This window comes from Rhipicephalus microplus, chromosome 5 (genome assembly GCF_043290135.1).
Source record: "Rhipicephalus microplus isolate Deutch F79 chromosome 5, USDA_Rmic, whole genome shotgun sequence".
NCBI lineage: Eukaryota > Metazoa > Arthropoda > Arachnida > Ixodida > Ixodidae > Rhipicephalus > Rhipicephalus microplus.
The window spans coordinates 163,826,555-163,845,890 of NC_134704.1; positions in this window are offsets into that span (position 1 = coordinate 163,826,555).

Here is a 19,336-nt window from a genome sequence, read left to right on the forward strand (position 1 = left end):
GTCTCGGACTGATAGCGGCGAACGGAGCGTTGGCCTTCGTTCAAACGACTGACAAGCGGTGAAGCGCGTCGGCATTTATACTCTTGCCGTCGAATGTTCTAGCGTTATCGCTGGCGGTGGCGTAGGTTCCAGAACAATCTGTACCATTCACACAGTGGGCGTGATCTTATCGAAATGATCTACTACAGTCCGGAACCTCCTCGAAAACTGCAGGCGCGGTTTGCGCTGAGAATCGTGTGGTGTTTTGGGACGATAACAAAAACTTGGGAAATGGAACGTGGCATTATATACGAGTTGCTACTGGTTATGTGCCTATCTCGTGGGGGAGAAAGAGAGATCAGCGCGTTTTCACCCTTTTTGGCAAGATGGTGCTAGAGGGGTGTGCTTGTCGGTCCGCTCTTGTACTGTGACCTACAGTGCATGGTCCCCTCTGCGGCGCGTGTGCCTATCTCGTGGTGACGCAGAAGTCAACGCCTTCGGCTTTCACCATCGGTGTTCACCAGAATCATTGCATTTCAGTTACAGGGCTCACCAAGGTCAGTTTGCTCACTGCAGTCTGCCCGTTTGTGAAAGCATGCTTTTCAAACACAGTGAAGTAACTACTGTGACTCTAGTTGAACAAGCTTCTTGTGCATACTTGTGTTACGTGCGTATATTGAGTTCGAGCGGTGGATTGAGTGCTGATATGGGAATATTGTTGGCTTGTACTCTTCCTGTGTGTGTTTTTTTGTGTTCTTTTGTCCTGGGCAGTGCCGTGGACGTTTCGATCTGGTTACCACTGTTTGCTTGATATTCGAATTTGTTGCTATTGCAGTCGCTGCTTCGCCCCTATGGCGAAACCATTTGTTAATTGCTCCTGTCCTTTCTTGCGCTTTACTTTTGGAGCTTCCATTGGCTAAACACCATCAGGTGTCCATCTCGCTTGTTTTCTTTCTTGTTTTACATTGAAAGCTGGTAAGAGATCACTACAAGGGCAGTTTTTTGGTGCAGAGCCACGCCGGCGCTCGAAGAAACCTTACAGGCTTGGTATGTTGGGAGAAGAAACATAACATAGCGAGGTATAGAAGAATTCATTAACAAACAGGTGCACAATGTGAATTGAGTAACGAGGCAATACAAATCACATTACCATTGGGTAATTGAGTGCCTCTAAATCATTACCAAAGGCTAAGCCTTATTTCTTCAGCCACTGCATCAGATAAGTACACATAATGCCTTGGAAATGTGTCGGGTACCTCCCTTCTCTGCTGAAGGATGAATAATGGCCTAGCAGGCGCTACCCAACTCGACAAAGATCGATTTATGATGTAGGTCGGACATTGCAAGCGTACTTGTTATTAGCAGAGCTAAGGAAATTTACAGTGGGTTCTAGAAATGCTGCTCTTCGATCTTTTCTTGTGACTGTGCTGCACTTTCCGTACAGACTTGGCGTTTTTTTCATCTCTGTAGCAGTGTTGCGAATTGGGAACCTCCACTCAATTCCTATTTCACTCAGGAAAATTGCAACTTTCTAAAATTACATTCCTTTCAATGCCTCAAAATAAAAGAATTTGGCCCATTCCTATTCTGAGAGTGCAAAGCAGTTCAATTCCATTATTGAGATTTAACGCATAAAAGGTATCTTCATAGCTTTACAGCGGTAAATGGGAATGCCTTATAAAGTCGATGTCATCAGATGCATTAGAAAAGGCAAAAGCATGCAAAATGTCTTACCGAGGTCGAGGTATAATATCTTGGTGACATGCCTTGTGCAGTGCAACCACGCTGCCAATTTCCGCAGGGGCAGTACTCCCGTTACCAATAGTATTGGCAATGTTAGCATGTTTGAATGAATGGCCATGTTTTATTATTGTTGAAACCTAAATGTGGTAATGCCACAGTGATGACATAGCATATTTTTATGGTGACAATAGTTCTGTTCAAGAAGACTAAGTAGTTTTGCAACGTGTCTGGAGCAGTCATGACAATGGAGAGAACTAAGACTTGGTTAATGCGAACAAAATCTTCTAGATCTGCTAGTATTAGTTCGAACAGTGCATCACTCGGGCACCTTGTGCCTTTGCATCAAATACAACCAACTGGACTGCAGTCCTCATCGGCACTCACACTTGTTAGGTGGGCCTCGCAAGCATGGAAGGGGGGGGGGGGGGGTAGAGCTTCCCGTTTTTGCCTGTCTGCAGGTCTGCAATGTGTTCATTATCGCAAAGGTTACTTACATGTGTCGGGTACTAAAGTGCTCGTGAGATAGATCAGGCTGTGGATAGAGTATTTGCCACTTTCGCGTAGGGCTATAAAAGGGAACATATATATGCGCAAGGATAATTAGTTTCTTTTTTCAGTATCTGCTGGGATTAAACATTTCTTTGTATTGTAGTGCTAACTTATGCCTTGGTTTCTCTTTTACGAAATGGCAGATCGTTCACACTTTTATACCACGCCTACCCTTGGCTTTGGTTACAAAAAATGGACCTAGAAAACGTGTTGTCACCTTCGACTTTGAAAAAACTTGTACTTAGGCCTGTTTGACTGATTTGAGCATGATATTACAGTGGTAGCAATCGGAGGGTGCAGCAAAATACGTTCGTCTACAAGGCCTTCTTTTTTTGGCGATGCAAACACACGGGTTTGTGCCATGTTGTGGCGACTGAGCAGAAAAAATATGCTAAAAGAAAATAACGGTACTAATGAAATGATATCTCCCGCAGAGTAGGGAGAGTGCGAGCTGACCAGCTCGAAACTTGAGAACACCTGACCTTCCACCAATAACGGCAGAGGTCGGTTGCAGCTTTCTGAACTTAGACGAGGGCACCAACACGTATTTTATTTATCAGCTCAAATTGATGTTCTTACAACACGTCTCGCGATTGCGCATTAGTTCTTTGGCAATGATTACATCATAAAAAGTGCTTGGCTGCACTCATGATCTTAAGTGCTGCAATAAAGAGGGTTTACATAGCCCTTTGAAATATTTAAATATCATTGATATTGAGAGCATAAATTCAAGGGCCCTTGAAACTCCTTCAGTACTTGTGAACTCATTGTAATCCTTGAAAATTCTGCGGAATTCGTCCTACTGGAGGAACCTAATGGCATATTTCTGAAAGTCACGTTTTTTTCAGTCTTTATCGCTTACTAATGACCATGAAAACAAGCGGTGTTGAATACTGGCATCAGAGAGTTTTAGTTTTAAAATCGCACAGGCGTTACGGTGTCTGGCAACTAATATTGATTAGCAATCCAGTCCAAGGCTTGTCGCTCGCTCGATTACGATCCTAAAGTCTAGCTAAGTTGCAGTCTTTCCGCCGTCTCGAAGCAACCCATGTTCGCGGTGGAAGCTACGGATGCTTCCAGTGTTTTCTGTAACATCCTGTTGACGGTGGTGTCATAAGCCACAGCGTCATTGCTTCTCTCTCGATTCTTCTCAGTCTTTCTAGGCGATGCGGGCGGCTAGTTTCAGGTGGTCAGCAGGTCGGCGCGCCGCCGCTTGGTGTCTGATGTGTTGTCGCGTCGTCTGTACTGGTTATATTGTGGCATGCTCTGAAGGGGAACCCGCTGGCAGCGTGTCTGCTTTCTGTCGTTCGAAGGCAACGCTCTTGCCTACGCTCGTTTTGCGACGATGACAGACTTGCAAAGTGACGAACTGTCTCTTGCTTTTGTGTCACCTATCTAAACTGACTGATTTTTAAACACGGCAGTTGGGCTGCAGGCAACTTTCGTTTGAGAAGTATGACGGCATTCAAGTGTAGTTTCGTGAAGGACTGGACGAATCCAAACATTTCAAGTGTGCAGCTTGGGTAAGGCCCATTGAGAAGAACGTGAGTGCGGCGCACTGTGTGCTATGCAAAAACTGTTTTCAATTAGTAACATCGCAAAGAGCTGTGACAAGCTACGTCATTATTAAAAAGCATAGACTTGTTGTGAGCAGAGCTGGGACACTGTCCGTAGCATCATTTCTGACGCTGCCAGCAGGCTGGCCGTCAGTCGCTGGTATGGCCAAGACTGGGCCAGTGACGTCAGGATCTGCACAGCCTTCACTTGCTACAACTACGCCTACATGAGAACATCATAGGATGGATCGCTGAACAACCACGGCAATGTTGGCCGAAGATACGTAAAGATGTAAGCTTTAGCTGGCGCTGCAGGGCATAGCTCCTTGAGCACCGCCTATGGTAAAGTTTGCAGTTATAAATGATGCTGACACCAAAATACTGTTCGTGATTTTATAAATCCAAATTTCTTAGCAAACATCAGCGACTTTGCGATATCTATTTATCTATCTATCTAGCCGCCTTGGACTTTTGCTCTCCTGGCCATTTTGTAATGGAATTCATACCATAATTGGTATGGCATAACATGACTATATGATGAGCATAAGTGACTAGCGCCATCATGAAAATCGTGACATATGTCGTGAATGTTGCGATTTACAGATCATGGTCTTGCTGCTCTGGCGGTGGTTTCATTTACATGCCATATTGCAAGACTAGCATGGTACGACATGACTGCATGGCGAAAATGAGAGACAGGCCCTCAAGTGAAAATATGACATGCGTGTCATGTAAGAACATGACTACTTGCCACGCTCATTATGCACTGGTGGTCGTTTCACTAGCTTCGCATATACGAACTTCAGTATATAGTGATGTGAATAGACGACGAATGTAAATGCCTGTTGCAAACATGATAATCGTGTCATGGAAGTCACGTACGACATAATTTACGCCCGCCTCGTAACGCTGTGCTGATTTTAATGTGAGAACTCAATCTTCCTTATTCGTTCTTCGCATATCATCGATTCCCACTCTAGAAGGGATCTGCCCATTTTCTTTTTATATAGATTTTTCTCAACCTTACACGTTTTGTACACTCGAAATCTCCGCAATAAAGTAATTTGACTTATTGTGAAGTTTGGGAAAATCGAGACACAAAGCATTACACTTGTTTAACAGATAGTGACAGCTATGGGTGGCACAGCGTCTTTCTTGTATTTATGTGGCAGATAGTAATGTGCCACTCGCGAAATTTCACAAAAATACGCGGTGGAACTTGAAAACCTAGGAAAATTTTGAAATGCTGGACTTGGTAGACACCCCTGTTAACAGTCATTAAATTTTTCCTTTTCGCATCCTTGAAAAGTTTCAAAATTTTCAGTAAATATTGTGTTGCGTGCCAACCCAGTAAAAAAGAAAAGTTAAGGGTGGGATACTGCAGATAAATGGGGCGCAAAGCCTAAAAGGGGGGTGGATGTATGAAACTTTCCGCATGACGGATACGAATGGGATAGAACCGTGGTTACACAAAGGACTGAGATCAACTTATTAACAACACACTCTATAAGGACAGAATTCTGGCAGGCGTGTCAGTACCATGCTAGTAATCAGCCCAGCCACTTTAAAGTACATTATCGTAACGTTTATGGCTCTCACTCGGTAATGTCTGAAGTTTTAGAAAGTGCACGTTAATGAAAATGGACTCTTTTTTTGGGGGCATAAGATGTAGTTCTGTTTCCATTATATTTCGTGCAGAAGGAGCTTAAGTCGATTCCCATTCCATTTCTCCAAGTGTTCCATTTTCATTCTATTCCGGGGCGGTGAAAAGGGGAAATGAGTTTGGAGTCATTCAAATTCTGGATTGGCAACACTGCTCCATAGTCATGTGGAACAGAGAGAGCTGCTCCATATTGTGTACTTATGTGGCACTTCATTTTTCTTCTACAGTGGGTTTCAGCCATTTTGTGTCCGCGATGCTCTTGTGCTGCAGTGGGCGTGAAACTGATGTCCAGCTACTCTTTCAGAACCTTCTTGGAAGATGAGGTTCTTTTAGCATATTTTTTCTGCTCAGTCGCCACAACATGGCACAAACCCGTGTGTTTGCATCGCCAAAAAAAGAACGCCTTTTAGACGAACATATTTTGCTGCACCCTCCGATTGCTACCACTGTAATATCATGCTCAAATCAGTCAATGACCACGGCTTCACGTTTGCGAGGGAAGTGAGCTGCCAATTTTCACAACGCTAACTTTAGGTTTTAGTTATGGATGCGCGAATATTTGAGTTTAAAGTACGAGTAGAAAAATTCTTTATCAAATAATTCGATGGGACTTTCGAATAGCTGCCATTTGAAGTTTCGAAAAGTTGCACTGGGCACAGATCTAAAATGTGACAAAAGCCACTAGTGCAACTTGATCAGGGTGTGTGACTTAAACAAATGCCAAGGTTGTCGCAGAAGGCCTTTCGTTAAATCTTACTCTAATATCTTGGTTCAAAAGCGAGTGCGTGTTATTTTTAAAAGAGATTACGCTATTTCTGCACCTAAAAAGATGCTTAAGAAAATTTTTGAACCTTCCAGAACTTAATTTCTCAAATGAAGGCATGGACTTCACACGTAGTTCAGTCATGTACACCACAAGTAACGTAAAATGTCCCGACTTGGGCCCACGATACTCTCAGTGACTGGTGTCACCGGTGGCATCGCTCATAATCATATTATGGTCTCGGTGCGTTTAAACCCCACAGATCATTATGTCACCGGTGAAAAATTGTTCTTGCTCTGCAGTTGTCACTGCTGTACTACTGCACACGTTCACAAGCTCCCATAATTCTGGCACGCTGTTAAAACGTTGCTGTAAATGTGCTTGAAGATTTTTAGGCGCTGCAGTACCCATCAGTTTAAATCTTTGTCAGATGAGCCGTATTTCCTACCTCAGGGCATAAGTAAGTCTGCCATATTCCATATGTTAGCCTTTATGATAATAGGAGTGGCGCTACCAAATGAAATGGCAGTTCTTCTATGGACACGCTTGTGCGCTCAAATAAAGCTGAAAAAAAAGACTAACGTGTGTGGAATAGCGCTGTCAGAATGCGATAGCAAATAACTTTTCTATGTCTTGTCATAACTGGTGGTGCTCGTCTATTGAAATATACTACTTGATATTCCATTTGAATTTGATACTTTGTGCAATATTTGGAAATATTTGATTGGAGGTGAAATTTCACTGGGGAGTAAAATTTTGCTATGAAACAGATGTTAGCCTGCAAACTCAATCTGCACCACATTGCGCTCGTCAGCTCAAAATTGTCAGACTTAGTGAGGCGTCCTTTAAAACTGCCGGCAATCACATGCATGGCAGTGACAAGAAAAGTGAAGACCATACATGAAAAAAGCACAAACACTCGCTTATCACCAGAACTAGTGCTTCTTTGTCACAGAGGCTTAGAGAGTTGGCATTTATGTACGGGTGTTCAAGCATCGGAAAACAAAGCTTTTGAAATGCCTAATTTTGCTTGCTTGTGATGTTGCTTAAAATACCGGTGTGCTACATACAGCATCGATGTGCACCCACTCGTCCATAATGCAGCAAATGTGCTCCAGCACAAGTCAAAGGAAAGGACTTATGTTCTCTCGGGAGGTCATTGATACCTCTGCCTGTTTGGCCGACGTGTGTATCCACATGAAACAGGAATACCACTGTCGTGCAGAATACCCAATTCATGGTGTGGTCGCAGTACCTCATGCATTGTTTTTTAGTTTCTTTTCTTGCACAAACTAGCCAGTTTTCGAAGTTGCGGCTTGCATCAAGTTGTGGCAAAGCCTGTAAGGTACTTTTTCTAATCTGCTTTCTACATTTACCACCTTTTTTCGTTTCAAGGCCCTCTTTCTTCTTGGAAAATGTTTCCCCCACAGCTTTTAACAAAGTGCCTGGAAAGCCTGCATTCATTACCTTGCCGGCCTGTGTCTGAAACTCGGCTATAGGTAAAACAGTGTCGCCTGAGAGTTCTTAAAGCGCAACATAGCTCTGTCTTTTTTAGTCAATTTTGAATTTCAGGACGCAAAAGCGGCTTAGTCCTTGGTGAATACGTGCAGCAAAGATGGCCACCTATACTACTACAAGTATATGCAAGGTCCACAAGTTCAGTGGGTTAGGACAAGACCATAAGCAATGGTTCCAATTGCAGCAACAGAATTTGGACTTTTGTTGGGTGAAATGTTTGAAAGGACCGTACAGGCCAAACTGCTCCTGCCGTGCCGTCCTCCTCCTAATGGTAACCTTGCCCTGAAACTGCTCCCACGCACTCTTTGGTGCATTCATATGCTGTATTCTGCTATGTTGCATGCCCAAGCGAGCTTCTATCATTTCCATCACCTGACGTGCTCTCCGTGACTATAATGTCAGTGCGAAACAATCAGTTTTGCCGCAAGGGCAAAACGGGAAATGCCATGACAACAAATTGGAGTGTTATACCAAGTAATGCTGTGAGCCGGCTCTTTTGGATACAATCTCGTGTAGCACTTTGAAATGCTGGGGGGAGGAAATATGGCTGCTCCATGAAGCAAAATTGTTTTTCTATTCTGCAATCTCAACGCGAAGTGGGCAATTTGCTGACGTCTGCTGAGATAGTGAACCCACCAGCAACTGCACCTTTACGCTCAAAATCTTAGTGGCTGCTGTCTCCCCCTTTGTTTCTTCCTCTCCCTATAAAAGAGAACATGGCATTTTCTTTTTGCTTAAGGGTAGGCCTTGAATGCGGAGTAATGTTACCCTTCGTGAAAACCAGATAGCCGGCTCATTTCGTTACTGTTTCAGCCGCCTGCGTCTCAATGAGTGTTTGCGCACTCGGCTTGGTGTAGAACACGAAATGCTTCAGGCAATATTATCGATTTGCACTCGATGCAGAGCGTGATGTGGGGGTGGTGAAAACCCGTCAAAGGTGTTTGATTCATTGCTACACAATGGAGACATTTAAGCTCTGTCGTCTTGTCATCTGTACACGCTGGCAGGTGTGTCGCTTGCCGACTTCCGGACTCTGCGACCGAGTATGTAAAGGTGAAGTACAGCAATCATGATGCAATACTGGGTGCGCTTAGAGCCGTGCTAGGTATCATTTCCACGAGCTCTCGTGACTCTTTTGAAATAATGAAAGCCTCGCAGATAGACTCTCCAGGACGAGGTTAACGACGAAGCATATCACAGGCATGGTTTGCAAGTGATTTGGAGTGAAGCCGGTAGATTATATCTGCCACTTTGCGTCTTGAACAGGGTTCGTAGCGGTCCTTGAAACCCCTTAAATATTGAAAGGTCATTTTCCAGGCCTTGAAGACCCTTTATTTGTTTAAAGTCCTTAAGTCTTTGAATTTCGTCGATCGAAGTTTGTTCAGCCATAATCTAGTGGATAGTTTTGCGCATCTGGCAACTATGGGCTTTAGCCAACAAATCATCCAATCAAATCCGTTTCTATAGCCATATTGCAGTGTTGTAGCACAGTCTCTAGTACACTGTAGTTGTGGCAGCGCTTGTGTGGTTATAGCAGCAACGACAGAGCTAAGCCTGGCTTTTTGTGGAGACTGTGCAAGTGTGCGCGTATATCTGCAGTCGCCTTGCTTACGGTGGAACCATGCCGGGCAAGTGCAAATTACAGCTGTCTATGTTATGCATTGCTGCCTGTTGGAAGTGGATTGCACCTGATTCGTCAAGTTCGCATCAGGCAAAGCTTTCCCACGTGGGGAGAGCTTTGTTGTGCCGTCATTTGGGAGTTCGGCCCTTGAAAGTCACAAGAAGAGTACGGAACACATTGAGAACACAAAAAGGACTGAAATGCATGGTAACTTGAGAGCGTTCATGATACCAACCGTACAAAATGAATTAAAAATTTTTATGCTTTAAGAAGTGGCATTGTCATTTTCTTGCAGTTTCAAGTGTTATTTTAGGTGCTTGAAATGTAGCGTAATTACTCGAATCTAACGCGCACTTTTTTTCCGGTTAAGCGAGTTCATAAATCACATGCGTGTTAGAATTGAGTACGAAAAAAATAAATACGGTCATTTTATTGCCATCGGCATTTCCAAAATGGCTGTCCCTTAGTCCCTTACGTGCGTCGGCATGGCGCGTCGGCCATTTCTGCCAATGTGTTTCCCATGCGTGGCACTTCGTACGTGTGCTGAGGAGTTCGTCATCTTGTAGTGCATTAGCACCGACGGCATGGAAGGACTGACTCCAAAAACTTGACGAGTGCACCACGATGCCGCTTTTAAAAGAAAAGTCATTGCGTGTGCCATAACGAACGGAAATCGGGCCGCATCGCGGTCGTTCGGAGTTCCCGAAATGTGCGTGCGGGACTGGCGGAAATAGAAGCAGAAGATTGTCGGCAGCGAAGATAAAGGCTTCAGTGAACCACAGCAGGATCGGTTTCCGCAAATTGAAGAGCTGCTCGGCGAGTATGTGATTGAGCAATGAGCGGCACAGTGGCCTGTGACCACAGAACTGCTCCATGTGCAGGCTATGCAGTTAGCCTTAGAAAAAGAGCTAATGCGGAGCCAGTGTAAAGCGAGCACGTGCTGGATAACTAACTTCATGAAGAGAAAAGGCTTTATCCTCCGAAGGCTAACGGGCATATGCGAAAAGGTTCCGGTGGAGTACGATGAAAAGCTTCAGTTTTCAGAGGTTCGTCCTAAACTTGCGGCACAACAACGGCTATCTACTTAGGCAAATCGGGAATGCCCATCTGACGCCTCTTTACTTCGACATGCCTGGCACAACAACCGTCGAGAAGGGGGCGAAGCAAGTTCACGGGCCGACATTGGGCCACGGTAAAACTAGAGTAACGGCAATGCTCCGTTGCACGTAAGCTTTCCCCGTACCTCGTATTTAAAAGGAAGATGCTCCCGAGAGGAGTCGTGTTCCCTAGTGGTGTGAGCGTGCGGGCCAACGAGAAAAATGGGTGCGCGTTGCAATCGATGTCTTACTTTTTTTTTCGTCATGGAAACCGGGTGCGCATTACAATCTAGGGCGTGGTAGAATCGAGTAAATACGGTACTTGTCAAGTTCTTGAAAGTCCTTAGAAGCCCTTGCATTTTCTTTCACTCAGGTGCTATGAACCCTGTTGAATAAGCTGCTCAGAATCCTATTCCTACGTCTTGGCCATAAGAGAATGTTAAGTGGGAGGAAGAGATAGACTGTAATGATGTATCCAATGAATATTTAATGACAAAACGCAATCAAGAGTGCTAATTATGTTAGTGTCAGCATCAGTGCAAGAAATCTTGCCAATTGTAACAGTATATGGCCTAATTAAACGTTATAATCTTACCTTACTTTCAGTTGTCTTCACCACTTCTTACAAACTTAGTTTAATAACCATGCATTATGTTCTTTATAGTCAGAAAAAGATTTAAAAATGAAAGGCAACAAAGGCACAACAGATGAAAGACCTTTATTGCAAGAGGTTTACATCGTAAAACTTGCCAAAGCACAGGTAAGGAATAAATGTGCATATCTGAAGCATTATTGTTGATGCGATGGCAGCTGAGCGATATCTGGGCTTATCGTCCTATGTGTGGCCAGGACCTTTACACAATTTTAGCATTGCAATGTCCAAGGAACATGTGACGAAAGAGATAAGCCGTCGATCTTGTTGGGTATGCTTCAGATTAAGGGGAGTGCGCTCTTATGCCAACAGAAAAAAAAAGGAGAAAGAGGGCTGTACTTGGAGCATACCATGGCGGTGAAATCGAGAAGATCGGTATTGTAATTCGTGTGGAAGAACTTTAGAATGATGGCGCTCGCTTGTCTTTTCACAATGGATGCGCAAATTTAATTCAGTATGCATGGGACCCAGAGGTGGGCTGAGAGAAAGTGCAGGACACTTATACAAAATTATCGTCCTATTTCACTGACATCCCAATGCTGCAAATTGTGGAACATATTATAGCCAACTGTGTTCGTGAGTTTCTAGAAAATAATGCTATACTACCAGAACATCAGCATGGCTTTCAAAAAGGGTATTCAACGATAACCCAACTAATAACAATAGTTCACTCGTTCGCTTCATCTCTGATTCTAATGGCGAAGTAGCTGTAATATTTCTTGATTTTAGCAAAGCTTTTGACAAAGTTCCGCACAATAAACTAATCATAAAGCTTAGAATTCTTGGCGTGCCTGACCACTTCAACAGATGGATTTCTGCTTACCTGACCAACAGGAAGCAATATATTGACATTGGAGGTGAACGTTCTGAAAGTTTGGCAGTCACTTCAGGGGTGCCACAAGGCAGTGTCCTAGGCCCCCTGCTTTTATTAGTTTATATTAATGATATTGTTAGCGTAGTAAGCCCTGGTGTTCAAATTCAATAATTTGCAGACGACTGCGTATCATTCAAATAAGTTTTTCATCTTGATGATCGGGTTGAGGTAAATAGCAATTTAAATAACGTATTGCAGTGGTGCGAAAAATGGGGCATCGTTCTGAACGCCGATAAAACCATAGTGCTCCCTATAACGCGTAAAAAGGTACCCCTGTCTTTTACTTACGAGCTTGGTTCTTCGCCACTTAGGAAAGTCGATAGCTATAAATACTTAGGTGTTACAATAACAACTACCTTATTGTGGAATAGACATATAAATATAATTTCCTCCTCTGCATTCAGAAAACTTTGCTTTCTAAAACATAAGCTTAATAATGTCCCAAGCAATGTTAAATTACTGGCCTATTATTCTTTAATAAGACCTAAATTAGAATACGTGAGTGCAGTATGGGACCCATACACTCAAACTAACATCAAGTGTCTGGAAAGAATACAAAGGAAAGCCGTCCGGTTCATTTTTAACAAGTTCGCACGAGTCGACTCTCGTTCTGAAATAATGAAGGCCATAGCATTGCCCTTCTTAGCACATGTCGAAAACAAATAAGAATTGACCTTTTTTCTCTTATTCTGATCCACAAACTTGCGATATACCCATCGCCGTACCAGAGATCGTTATCAACCAGACCCTCAAGGCATCATCACGCCAAATCTCCAACACCCTACTTCTGCCGTACAGACGCCTATAAAGTCTCATATTTTCCACGCACGGTCTCAGATTGCAACGGAACAACTCGGGCATCCTCAGAGAATTTATTTCTTCTTCGCACTAAATAGCATTGTCCTGAAAATTCACGTTTCTGATCTTTTATTACAGCGTTTTTCTTTTCTTTTCGTTTTCTTATTCATCTTGTATGTGCTGTACTTCTTGTATACTTGTGTATTCATTACTTCCTTGGCTTGAACGGTGAAAATAATTGCGCTTATTGTTTTTTATTTATTATGTATTTATTTTTACTTTATTGCACAACATATCAAGTATGAATTTGTGGTGTTTTTCTCCTCTTTTGTCTGGTGCATGCGTTATTATGAAAAATTGCTATGTCGCTCCATGTGTTCATTCTTAGTGTATGAAACACACCCCAAACAATCTTTAAGCCACTTATTGTTCAACTATGTCCCCTTGTAACTGCCCACCTGCTTCGACCTAAGGGCCTGCAGTATGAAATGAATAAAAAATAAAAATAAAATAAAAAAACACTTTTTCCGCACTATTCACTAGACAAGCCAAGCAATGGCGCCACCATACCAGTGCACGAGGCACAGGGCCCAGGATATGCAGCGACGGAAATGACGACAGAACGGGCACTATTGGCTCTGTACACATCTGCACAGCGATCTGATACTAAGTGAAAACTGACATTTTCTTGTAAACAGGGAGCGGTTGCGTGGATTCATCTCCAGCTACGTTGCATGCAGTGCGGTGCCTAGGCTGCCCACGCCGTCACTGCCGGGCGGCTAGTTGTACCGTGTGTGCGGATTAGCTGTGCGAATCGCCCGTCCCCACTTCACTCCAGACCAAACATAGATCAGCAGAGTAGCTTGTAGCTTGAGGATAACAAACCTGCGCCAAGTGAAGTGCGTCGCGATTATCTAGCAGTAATGAGAAAAGAGAGATAAGCATTGCTCATCTCTTGTTTTTTTTCAAGTTATTTCTTTCAGTTGTGATGTTCAATGATTGGAACATGAATATGTGTGCACACATATGCATGCACGTAGTGCATGCATATGCATGTAGTGGGCAGGGTCAGCTCATTAGTACTGAGTATTCAATGACAGCCATTGGAATTGTTACCTACGAAAAATAATTTTGATTGAGAATGATGCTTGATGCTAGAAAGTTGCTCCAAAGGTAACTTGCATTGCTCTAAAACACACCTCCTGATGATTTCAACCTGCTCTAGTACCCCCCTTTTACTGCATCAAAGCTGCTCCAAAGCACTAAAGTGCACTTCTACCCCTTAATACAAGAACGGGAAAACGCAGGACGTGTAGTTTTCTGTTTTTTTTTTATATGGGAAGCTTTCTTGATAACCCCATCATTTGATAGGTCCTCTGCAGCTTGACGGACCGAAGTACCCGCTGCTCCGCAGCAGGCGCCATGTCTCCACAGAGACCGACTTATGGAAAGCTTGGCCTTCCACCACGGCCGTGCCATGAGAGCACCTCGAGTGGCTCTGCACACCCCGAGGGCTTCCCCCACGTAAGTATATTATGAGTTTACACCGTTTGCATGGGGAGGTGTAGATAGTGCTAGCAGGCACGAACAGTGAAAGCCGTTGGGACGGCCGCCTACTTCAACTGACTGCAAGGGCAATAGTTTGATTGAGTAGGGGATTCATGATTATATGAAGTATGATTCCATAACATTCCTTGTTTTACATAGTAAATGTAAGTCTTCTGAAACTTCCCCCTCGTGTGTTAGCTCAGTGCACATGCACCACTGCCTAGGGAGCCCTCCGTTTACTTAGCCTTCAATAATTCGAACTTCTTTTAATTTGAACAAATTTTCGGGCCCCTTGGAGTTTGAGCTATCAGGATTCGACTGTACACACATTGTATACATACATGTATACCTACATCGGAGGGAGCACTGTATAGGTTTTGGTGCAGAAAACCTAATGATCTTGATGTGTTGGCACATATAGAAGTGATGTGTGGACCACGATAGCATAGAAGTTAAGTTAATGTCTAGAAGTGACGTGTGGACCACGATAGCATAGATGTTAAGGTAATGCTTAGGTATCTGTAATGGTCAGTGCGTTCTGAAATGCTATCATCAATTATTTAATGACTATTAGTTATCACGTTTGCGACTAAAGGTGATTAGCTTGTATTTGGAGACATGAAGTGTCGTCAGCCATGTTTTACACCACTTAATAATAAGCTGAGGTCTTTTTTAAGGGTTCAATAACCGCTAGTGTTGCGGATTGGACGATAGATAATGCTGTCATTGGCAAATATACGCATACATCATAAGTTGTCAGGCAGGTAAGTAATGTAGATGGGGAAAAGTAAGGGACCGAGAACACTTTATTGTGGAACACCAGAGGAAACGTAACAAAGTGATGAAGAGTGATTGTTGGCGTTGGTGAATTGTAAGCGGTTATATGAGAAGTTTCTGAGCCATGTTTGCGTAAGTGAATCTAGTTTTAGTGATGAGTTTTAAAATCGAGCGACAATGAGCAATACGGTCGAATGCCTCTGCAAAATCAAGAAATAGTCATTCTGTAGATTAGTGTTCATCTTAGAATGTAGGCCTTTGGTGAACTCAGAGTTGAGTCTTGCAAGACGACCCTTTATGAACCCGTGCTGGTTAGAGAAAAAGAAATTGTTAGATTTTAGATGCGCATAAGCGTTAGAAGCTATGGTAGGCTGAAGCATCTTGCAACATATGCATGTCAAGGAAATCGGGGCCATTATTGCCAGGTGAACTTTTACTACCACTTTTATGGACTGGCACTACCTTTGCTATCTTCCAGCCAGAAGGCAACATTCCGGTAGTGAGCGACGGCCGAAAAATGTCAGACAGGATAATGCCAGAGACATAAACAGTGTTCTTTAATATTTTGGAATTGATATCATTAATACCAGAAGATGATGACACCTTTAGGTTTTCAGTAATTTTAGATATACTTTCAATTGTGATATCGATTTGAGACATGAATCGGTAATCGCATTTGACAATTTCAGGAAGATGGTCATGTTCGCTAAGAAACATGGATGAAAAGTATGAATTAAAACGTGAGGACAATCAGTGTCTGCAAAAGGAGTGTTATTTTCATCGTGCAATGAAATAAAGTTATCCTCGCAATCCGGACTTGTTACTTTCCAGAATTTTTTTTGTATTAGATTTCAGGAGTCATCCAAATGCTGAATAGTATTTATTTTTCGTTGTTGTAATTTCGTGGCAATATGTATTCAGGCGTTCCTCGTACCCATCCTATGAAGTCTGTGAACGTGAATTTTCGTGGACCTATACACTAGAGCTCAGCGAGCTCAGCGCTTGCTGCCATATTGAAAAGCGCAGGGCGCCGTTTGTTGCAAGCGCCGCGAAGCAAGACTCTCAACTGCCAGGCAAGCAGACGCTCTGCAGATCAAACGTGAAACTTCACAACTCGAGTCCGGCTGTAAGCATGTTTCACGCTGGTCCTGTGGTGGAATTTTATGCGGATTTCGTGTGAAACGTCGAGGAGACCTTCCACGACAGTCTGGAATGTCTGCAGCACGTGTATTGTAGACTACGGAAGCAGCTTCATCGGATACAAACTATTGTGATTGAAAGAAAAATGAACAGCGAAAGCGTTGCTTTCGACTGCGGCATGCCTTGGCTGTGACAAGGCAGAATTTATACTGTAAACCAGCGTCAACGTAGCGCTAGAATCTGGATCCAACTTGCGCTCATGCACCGCATGTGTTAGTCCTGCCTGGCACTCGGAGCACACATGCGTTGCAAAAGTGCCAGCCAAAACAAAATACTAAAATGCTACGGTGACGCCGGCTGAAAGCACGTGTCAATTCTCATAGTGACAGTCGAAGCATTTTCGCAGTTCGACTCAGTCGAAAGTCATGCTTTCCGTGCCGTTCACGCAATGCGATAGTAGGCGGTTGCAGTTGCACTAAACATGCGCGGTGCGTGCATCCACGCATGTTTGAATAAATGCAATAAGTATACTTACTTGTACACTTCACTGGACTCATTGTTTTTTTTTATGATAGCGGTTTTTTCCTGAGGCGGGGGAGCTCGGTGTTTATTGTTGGGGACGGAAATCTGAGCAATCGCGAAACGCCGCACCAGCACGATTCGGCGATGCGCTGTGAACTTCACAGGCAGTGCTCTGCAATCTCTTCCTCTTGCGCTGGTTTTTGCCGCATCAGATGGCAGTGCAGTGGTACAGAGATGACGTTTTATTAGCGGGCGCAGCGTCAACAGGCACTTTTTCGCATTTTAAACTCCCAGAACCACTGCATGCCATGCTAGCGAGGCGTGCCTTGGCTGTTGAAAACAAATTTTGGCAACTCTGAAAGCGAGGGTATACCACCGAAGGCGCCTGTAAACTGAGCAGCTATAAACTGATCGACTGTAAAAGGAAGGCAGTAGCAATGTGTCAAGAAAAAACTCAAGTTTCTTGTCAATTGCTTCATGATCACCTTAACTATAATCTAATTTTCTTTCATGTGATTTCTGTAAAAGGTGGCAGGATAAAAAGATCAACTTGCCGGAGTTTGTGGTCATAAAATTCATTTTGTGGTCTATAGGTTTAGGTGCAGTTGAAAGAATGAGGTCAAGTGTGCATTCGAACTGTGGGTTGAGTGAGTGACAACCTGATCAAAATCGAAGTGTCAAGTTAATGAAGGCAGCTGAGTACTTAGAAGAAGATGACAGCTGCTTCCAGTCAATAATGTGTAGAATAAAATCACCGAATAGATAAACCGTGTGAGCGTCTCAAGTTTCAATGGCAGAAGTAAGGCTGCTGCGCAACTCATCTAAGGAAGAATCATGACAAATATTCATTTTGCATATTATTGACGTGTGTCTACATGTAGACAAAAACAATAATGGGGGACTTAATGGACACGAAGTAGTGGGCCTCTAGCTTTACTCGAGACCGAAGAAGATGATCTTGTGGCTCAGCTGTTGAAAACACGCTGCTTTCGTTGCCTCAACGTGTACCCGAGTTTTATTCGCGTTGTACCGCAACATTGGTGGAGGTGCTGGGCCGCAACCTTTTCTGATGCTCCACACGCCTGCTGGGAGCCGTTCGAGTCCAGGATCATTGTCACCGGTAGAAACTCCGGTGCATCGCTCCAGTCGACGGTTGCGAGGCCTCGCGCCAGAGCTCACTCACTCACCGGAACCTGCTAGGCACCGTACACCTTAACCAATGGCCAACGGAAGCCCGCAACAGGTGCCCCAAGGCAGCTTTCCGACGCACCCATCTAAGGTGACCATCTTGCAACCCCTTTTCGACGCACCCATCTCGGGTGACCATCTTTCAACCCCTTGTCCCTATCGCTTTAGTGGCGGTGCCCATGAAGACGTTCACCATTGGCTTGAAACTACGAGCGTGTTTGCAAGGTCAATCAGTGGTCAGAACAGGAAAAGCTTTCTCACATCTATTTCTACCTTGATAGCGGTGCTCGTACATGGTATGAGAATAGAGAAGGCAATCTCTCAGCTTGGCACGACTTTCGACAGAAGTTCGTCGATACTTTCGCCGATGTCGATAGAAGGGACCGTGCGCAACAGTTATTGGAGCTATGGGTTCAAAATCCCAACGAAGCCGTTGCATTGTTTTCAAAGGACATCACTCGTCTCTTTCATCGAGCTAACCCGCACATGACGGTAGATAAAAAGTTGAGTTACCTCATGCGCGGTGTCAAGGAACAGCTTTTCGCCGGGTTACTGCGCAATCCTCCAAGAACCATGGTTGATTTCATTAAGGAATCTACGGCTATCGAGCGGGTCCTTCATCAACGCTGCAGGCAATATGACCGCATGTCCAGCAATGTCCCAATCAGCGCTAACATCATGATGTCTGAGCTTCGGAGCTCCTTATGAGAGTTGATTAGGGAGATAGTTCGCAAAGAACTGCAGAGGTTACTGACTCCGGTTGCTGAAAATTCCATCGCGTCGATGGCTGAAGTCATACGCGACGAAATCCACCAAGCGTGTCTACGGCTGGTCCTACTACTCAGCAGCGTCCAATGAGCTGCGCTGCCGCTCTCCGACGTCCACCACCTGCTATGCCGGCGCTGTACCACCATGGTTCCTTGGTCTCCGCCGCAACAGCAGACGCTGCGTCAACCATCCACGCTACAGCCATACAACCAGCCGTCCACAGCCACCCAATGGGCAGCGACGCCAGGGAAGATGCTCAGACGCCCACCGACCCGGAAAACCGATGCATGGCGCACAGTGGGCAGACGTCCATTATGCTTTCACTGCGAAGGTGCAGGCCAGATTTCCCGTAATTTCTGGCATCGAGGTGATTCATTCCGTTCTCATCGACGTTGGTTTGACGGTCGATGTGCCAACAACGAATACACACCACGCCGTGACGACACCCCTTTCTATGGAGCCCGTTCTCACTTGAGGATGGCTGTACACTGCAGAGGAGGCAATGCCTACTCATCCTCCTAGTCTTAGACGTCGATCCCGCTCTCCGTCCCCCGCGCGTTCACCTTTGTCGCACCGCCGC